This window comes from Brassica oleracea, chromosome C3 (genome assembly GCF_000695525.1).
Source record: "Brassica oleracea var. oleracea cultivar TO1000 chromosome C3, BOL, whole genome shotgun sequence".
NCBI classification, from domain to species: Eukaryota; Viridiplantae; Streptophyta; class Magnoliopsida; order Brassicales; family Brassicaceae; genus Brassica; species Brassica oleracea.
Genome location: NC_027750.1, coordinates 59,634,705 through 59,642,663, shown reverse-complemented (window position 1 = coordinate 59,642,663; position 7,959 = coordinate 59,634,705). Strand labels below are relative to the sequence as shown.

The 7,959-nt window shown below is 32.2% G+C and overlaps 1 pseudogene; it reads left to right on the top strand.

The window, feature by feature from the left end:
* The first annotated feature begins 5,969 nt into the window (after nt 1-5,969).
* LOC106331287 lies at nt 5,970-6,849 on the top strand (annotated as a pseudogene).
* Nucleotides 6,850-7,959: the final 1,110 nt, after the last annotated feature.

Below are 7,959 nucleotides of genomic sequence, written 5' to 3'. Positions count from 1 at the left end.
TGTTCTGGATCAGCGTGTCTAATTGAATATGATTGGTGGGGTAGATGCAACAACAATATGGATGACAAGGTGGACGAGGACGAGAAAGAACCACTTTCAGAGGAGGACGAGGCAGAGGAAGAGGTCGCCAAGGTTACAGCAAGGCGACTGTGGGATGTTATAAATGTCACCAGTTATGGGACACTACTAGTACGAGTGTCCAACTACGACAAGATAGGCACACTTTGCAGGATGGAGGAAACAGAAGAGATGCTCCTTATGGCTTACTTTGAAGAGAAGTAGAACAATGATGTGTGGTTCCTTGATTTATGATGGTCGTGTCATGATGAAAATATCAAGTACCTTATGTTGCGTTCTGTTTAACACCCCAAAGAATGAAAACTTCTCTCATCACGTACATTAATTACTTCCTAAAACTGAGACTCACAAATATAAATTAAATATAAATTGTTATGTTATAACTAAATGGCAGTGAAAAAGTCTGTAACATCTAAAGCAAATTAAGTGGATCTCAAAAAAGGTATAAATAGTATAAATAGACATACATGGTATTTCTAAAATTGAATGTTATGCATAAAACTAAAAACAATTTACGTCTCAATAACAAAAGATTATGTTTGATATACAAAATCAATGAAAAGTAAAAAAACTCTAAACAACAAAAGTTTTTGTATGGAATTTAGAAATCCATATGAGAGTAACAAAGGATTCTAATAAAATTACTTGATATTAAAGTAAGATTTATTTTTGATTTTTAATAATGATTGTTTTGGTATTTTATCTTGCCTTGTTTTTAGATAATGGTCAATAAAAACCATTAAGAAATGATTTTAATAAGATTTTTGGATCTATAAACCAATAATAAAGGAATCTTCAAATTTTCTAAATATTTTTATTAAATTTACCACCAATAACCACCACGCTCTTTTGATTAGTTCATATATTTTAAAGATTTTAATATTTAGTTTATATATTGGTGGGGGTGCATAAGATAATGTTTTGTTTATATTCAAGTGGAGACATAGACAACGTTTAAAGGTCTTGTTTGAATGAAATAGCAGTGACCAAACCTTAGAACATGAACATCCCAAAGTTTTTAGGGAAGTTTTTTTGACGAAAATGGATCCCACTGACGTGTGGATTGCACAAAAATTTAAAAATCACTCCTTAAAATCACCAAATAAGAATTGATAATTGGAGGGTTTTGGCACTGTTTACGGGCCCAACCAACACGTGGCGGCACACGATTTATTTATTTTTTTATATTTTATTTTCTAGAAAAAAAACAAAAAAAGAAACTTAAAGACCCTTTGCGATAATTATGGTCTTAATCGACCACGCATAGAGACTCGCGATCTAGTAGTCAACGGTTTGGCCTTCTTATTACTACAAGTTTTAATAATTAGTCAAGACTTTAAAGAAGAGAACATGAAAATGTTGTTTCTTAAAAAAGTTGAAATGGAAAATTCAGGTAATTTCTACCCATAGCTCCAAAATTTATGAATATAATTTTTGCAAAAATAGGACAAAATCGACGATAAGTTGTTTAAGGATATTTCTATAATATTATTCATATGTGTCATACTTACTTTAGTTTTCACAATGTTTATTACATTGATACCTTAAATGAATTGAAATTATTATAAATATGCCGTTATTAAGAATTTGATTTTTTTGCTTTATATTTTTTTCAAACTCACATTAATAGTAAAAAGAAAAATATTTAAAATATTATAACAGTGGCATATTCATGTTTTCATTTCTTAATAATATATGTGCCAGTCAAAACCTAAGTATAACATCTTGTTCATTTTTATCCATTTAAAAGTATTCCATTATAAACTTCATCACCAGTCAAACCAATGTTCATTTTGATTCATTAAACTTTTGATTAAGTATTCTATTATAAACCTTATCGCCATGCTCCTTCATCTAAAGAGATATGAGTAGCTATTCTATTATAAGGCATTCAGAAAATGACAAATCTGATGTTTTGCTTAAAGATCATGCCGTTTACATTGATAGAGAGTTTTAGTAATCTTAGTTCTTTTCGAAAAGACAATCCATTCATGGTATCCAAGCATGCATGACACAAATATGGACATGTTTAATTCTCTTCAGCTTGAGTTTTAACCAAGAAACCATGACGTATTTTGGCCAGTTCAATGGCGTCTTTGCAGATTTTAGGAAGGATGAACACTTTAATCCAGCTGTCTATGACTGTCTTAGACAAGGCATTAGAGGCATAACCATAACCGCTGCAAATTTCTTCTCAAGCCTTAAGAAAATAAGGCAGGATCTCGAATTTGATTGTGGCTGATGAAGGTAGTTTTTTTTTGTGCTGTCAGATTTTAATGACACTCCTACTACGCCACATAAAATTTGGGAGTCGACTTCGAGTCATAATTTACAGTCTATATCGTTGAGATTCTCCCGGCCATAAAATTATCACCAAATCATGCAAATCTCTTTTAATTTGTTTCTTTGTTGTGTTACTCTTTTAAATTATCACCAACATATCGATTGTTTAATATTTATAGAGAAATAAGAGTTTAGAAAAAAGGAAATATGACTAGAGAAAAAAAGCAAAAGATGTTTTTTTTTTTAAAATGGAAAAATTTAACAAATAAAAAAAAAGTTTTGAGAGCGATTAAGCAAAGAAACCTCCCTCTCTCTCTCTAAACAAAGGCGATCAAAAACAAGTTTTTTCTGGTCTTTACAACTTTCTCTTCAGCGGTGGCTACGGCCGCTGATTTTGTTCTGTATTTTTTGTTTTCTTTCTGTCCTTAGTCTAGGTTGAAATCATTGTCGTCAACTTGTTTTCGAATCAAGCGATGTGTTTTAGTCACTATGTCTCTCCTCTTCTTGTCGATGTCGTGTGATATCATCATGGGAAAACATGTTGCTGTTTATCCATTGGCTCATTAGGTGGTTACGAATTTTAGATCAGATCTTTGATGTGTCGTGTAAGTTATGGGCCACAGTCATTTGATCTCTACCCAAATCTAGAATAGATCACAATGTGATGCAGGCCATTAACTAATCCAAGTCAGCAATATTACTTGCGTATAAAAGAAGGCACAAGACATCCAAAGGACCTAACCTAATTGCGGTTCACGACAGGGGGCCGTAATGGCACAAGAGCTACGGAGCCTTCGAAGAGTGGATAGAGCAAGAGAACAACAAAAGAGAAAAAGATAATCTCTATAGCAAGTGGGAGTTCGAGTCTCCACCTTTAGTATTCTTCTCTTTGTCTTTGTTATAGTTTCTCTTTAAGCCTTGTACCTGAAACACAAAGAAAGCGCTGGTTTAGAACTTTGTATAAACCTTTGATAAGAAAGTGGATGTCTGTTGGAGAAGGTTCCCACATGAGTTAAAACCGCATTGAACTTATATTAAAATCGATCAGATTGAACCAGAATAAACCAATTTTTTTTTTTTTGCAGCATCCCTTATATATTAAATGATAAACATTACAACATTTAAGTGTACCCACGCGTGTTATCACTAGAATGAATTGTGTTATCACCAGAATGTATTTCAGAATCTTTAAAAAATATGTTGGTCCTATTAAGTATATATTATACTCTTCATTAAACTAATCATAAAATTAATTAAAGTGTACAATTAATATATTCTTTTTTTATCCTTAAACAAAAGCTACGAAATTATCAAATATGACTAATATATATATATGACAATCCCTGTTCGGGAACGCGCTAGGCGCTAGTCGGGCGGTTGGGTTGGGCCTAGCGCCTAAAGAGAAAATCGGGGATTAATCAGAAATTATGCGGGACAGAATTTTTAGATGGTTTACTATGTTATAAAACATGTTAATCTTTAATTGTGTATAACATTAATACATTTTCATGTTTAATATTGTATAAAACACACAAATAGAATATATAAACTTAATATAGTGTAATTTTTATCAAAATTATGAATATAAATGATATTTATAAAATTTTAGATCAAATAAACAAATAAAAATATTATTAAAAATTAAAAAAAAAAATAAAAAAATAAAAAAAATAAAAAAAATAAAAAATAGATTAGGCGGCCGCCTAGGCGGCTAGGCGGTCATTTAGGTGGCTAGGCGGTCATTTAGGCGGCTAGGCGGTCACTTAGGTGGTCTAGGCCGAAGAAATCGGATATCTGATTTTTTAAACCGATTTGACATAAATGGGGGCGAAAAAGTGACGCGTAGCGCCTAGGCGGTTAGGCGGCCGATTTTTAGAACAGAGATGACAATTAATGATTCTAAATAATAAATACTTGATAACAATTTATATTTCATCCATCGTTTTTGTTTAATTTTATGTTATTAAAATAAATTAAACTATCAAATTAGCTATAAAATTAAAATATAGATTTTTTCGTATATGTTATATTTTGAATTAAAAAAAACGAAAAAATTACTAAACCTGTTAAAATTATTATGTTAAAAATTAATGATCAATGGTTTAACATCCTCTATATATTAATAGAAAAACATTTAAAAAGTTTAGAACATGCAGTTTGTACTAATTAAAAAAGTGTCATATTGAGTTGTCATGTAATTAGAATGTCAATTTTTTTACGTGGCGTCTTGAAAATCAATTGAGAATTTTATTAGTCCAAAATTAAATTGTTAGGGAATGTTATATTATATATTGTCCATTATAGACCATTCATTTATCAAACTGAAATTTATTATATATTATTTCCTTAAATAAAGCTTAGGAAATTACGTAATGTGATTATGATATATATAGTAATTAATGAAGATTTGCTAATAATCCGTATACTTTCAATCATTTTTTTTAATTCTTTATTATTAAAATAAATTGCACAATTACATTAATCATATATTAAAAATTTAGATTTTTTTGTATATGTTGTGTTTTGAATTTTTCAAAACGAGTATAAATTACTAAAACTGTTAAAAGTCTCACATAAATTTTTGTGATCAATATTTAAATTTTTTTCTATAATAAGATACAATGATAATAAAATCGTATAAATAAATAATTTTATTTTAATAGGTGTTTATGTTAATATATATATACTTCATATCGTTTAAATTTAATTATATCTCATATACGATATACAAGATTGATTATTTTGATTTATTTATCCTAAAATGATTGCGAATAAACAATAGCGTCATTTGATTTATATGAGCAAGCCAATTTATTACATAATAGTAACTGATTTCTTTGTTATTTAATATATAACTATTATTTTATTATTTCAAAATATGCAGAAAAATATCTAATAAGTAATAAATACAAAATATTTATTCTGCACAAGGCACAAATCTTAAGCTAAGTATGTATCTCTTTAATAATTTTGAATCTTAAACATTTTCTAAATCTCAGGTCAAAATAAAAGAAAGAAATGAGAATAAACTCAAAAATCAATATTTATGTCGAGAAATAATCAAAATGACAAAAAAATATCGAAGATAGATAGAATTAACACGTAAACGTAAACTTCTCATAACTATAATTAACTTTTAAATTTCTAAATCATGATATAAAACCGAGTTGACATAGTTTCATTGTAACCAAATAGTAGGTATGAGATTCTTTGGCCTAAACGTTACGTTTTTATGCGATAAATAATTTTTTTGACTTAAAATATTTTTAAAAATGAGATCAGTTCATTTAGTAAACAAATTATGTAATTAACAAAAAAGTTTTTAAAAAGTTGTTTAAGGGCCAAAAATATTACTTCGACAATAATATAAATTTTATTTTTTATACGATATTTTTTAAATAATTTTTATATTAATTTATCCTAGTACAAAAAGAAACAATAAACTTCTCATTGGGTTTAGAGTTCAAGGACGAGTCCACGGTGTGAGATTATTCGACACTGTTTCCAGTTAAGAAGCAGATAGCATGGACCTGTCAGGACTAAAGTACAAGAATGTTGTAAGAAAAAACAAATAGTTTACTTGAGAGAAAAAAAGGAAGAAGGAATAAAGCAAAAACCCTCTCGTCTTCCAAATCCACAACGACGGCGACAAATCAATGGCTCTTTCTTCTGGGATCTTCTCTACCGTTCTCTGCGCCAAAACGATCCCGTTCCGCACCTCACCGTCTCTCTCGTTGTTTCCCCGACATCCGGATAACCTGCGCATGGTGCGAGCCGTAACCGTAACCTCCGAGACCGCGGCCTCGGAGCCGGCAACCATCAAAACCAGGGAGCCACGTGGCATCAAGAAGCCTCGTCCAGTGTCCCCCGAGATGAAGGACGTAGTGGGCGAGTCGGTGCTACATCAAGGAACACGACCTTCAAGTAATAAATACTATATCTTATGACTTAGGCTCTTTATCTTATGTGTCCCTGTTTCCTCCATGTTGTAATGATAAACTTGAAGGACTTCATCGGATTATCAGAGCTTGAATTGTAGTGTATGCATCTTGGATTATTATTCCTTTGCCCTGACTATTGATTCTTTTAGCTCTGTTTCGTTGAAAAAAAAAAATGTAGACTCGCCGAAGAAGCTGGGCTTTGCTTTATTTAGCTCACTCCTTGAGAAAGTTTGCTTGTATCATGTTTATTAGATTATCAAGTGTTCCTTGACTTACATGAGTGAATCTTGTTCTCCAGGATCCACAAAACAAGAAGGTTATAATCTGCGATGAGAAGCTGAAGAAGATATTTGAAGGCAAAGACCGTGTCGGGTTCTTGGAGATTGCAAAGCTTATCGGTCCTCACTTTCTCTGAATGAATTTACCTGAGAGAAAGACACAATCACTGACCTATGTTTTGGTGAGCTTATGAAAGATCAGAATATATATATATATATATATATATATTTATATGTTAGTATAAGTAGAGTTTAAGAAGTTTTATGCAACCAAGTAGTAGTTTAAAGCCTATAGGGGATATCTTTTCTTGGGTTATATGTGTGTCATTTGCCTCCTCCCATTGCAGTTAAAATATGTGCTTTAGTTTGTCTTAGGACTTGAAGAAACTCTTTTGATGCATCTGTTCTTCATCTTATTCACTTTTTGTCTTTCACGTTATACTGTCAAAAACAAAAAGGAAATATTTTCGTCATTCGATTTTCAAGATTCACATCTGCTATGAAGATAATAAAAAGGAAAAACGAAAATCCTTTTCATGATTAATTTTGGAGAAAAGATAATCAAATTTTATATTTCCTTTCTTCTCTTGGGAACCGACTCTCAGTAGCTAGGGCTCATCATAGTCTCTATAAATAGAGAACCTCTTAACTATCTATAGCTTACAAAAGCAAACAACGAGAAAGAAACACAGCAATCGAGAAGAAATCAAATCTATTTTTAATCAAAGAAGAAGAAGCTATGGGTCTCTCTAAGGCACGCAAGCTACTCTTAGTGCTCGTGATCACTGCCTACTTCTTTTCCGGGACTGCTCATGCATGGAGCTGGAGCTGGGGTTCTGGACAATCCGGTTCGAGCTGGGGATGGGGTTGGGGCTCCGACAATAACTCTGGCTCAGGTTCAGGAAGTTCAAACTCGAACACAGGTGGTGGTTCAAGCTGGGGTTGGGGATGGAGCTCGAACGGAACAGACACAAACTGGGGTTAGGGAAGCAGCTCTGCACTACAAGAAAACAACGTGGATACTGAGGGAAAAAATCATCGGAATTTCGTCGGAATAACGTTATTCCGACGACATACCGACGAAACAAGTCATCGGAAATAATTCCTCGGAATTTCTTCTTTCCTCGGAAATCCCTCGGATATTTCCGACGGAATTCTGAGGAAACACATTTCCGAGGAAATTTCGAGGAGCACTAGTTTGTCGGAAATCTCCTCGGAATATACCGAGGGAGATCTTCGTCGGGATATTCATCGATCGATGCGTTTTTGGACTTATACTCATCGATCGACCCGTTTATAAAAACACGTTCGGAATATACCGAGGGACACCTTTCCTCGGAATATTCCGAGGAACATGTCCCTCGGTATATTCCGAGGAA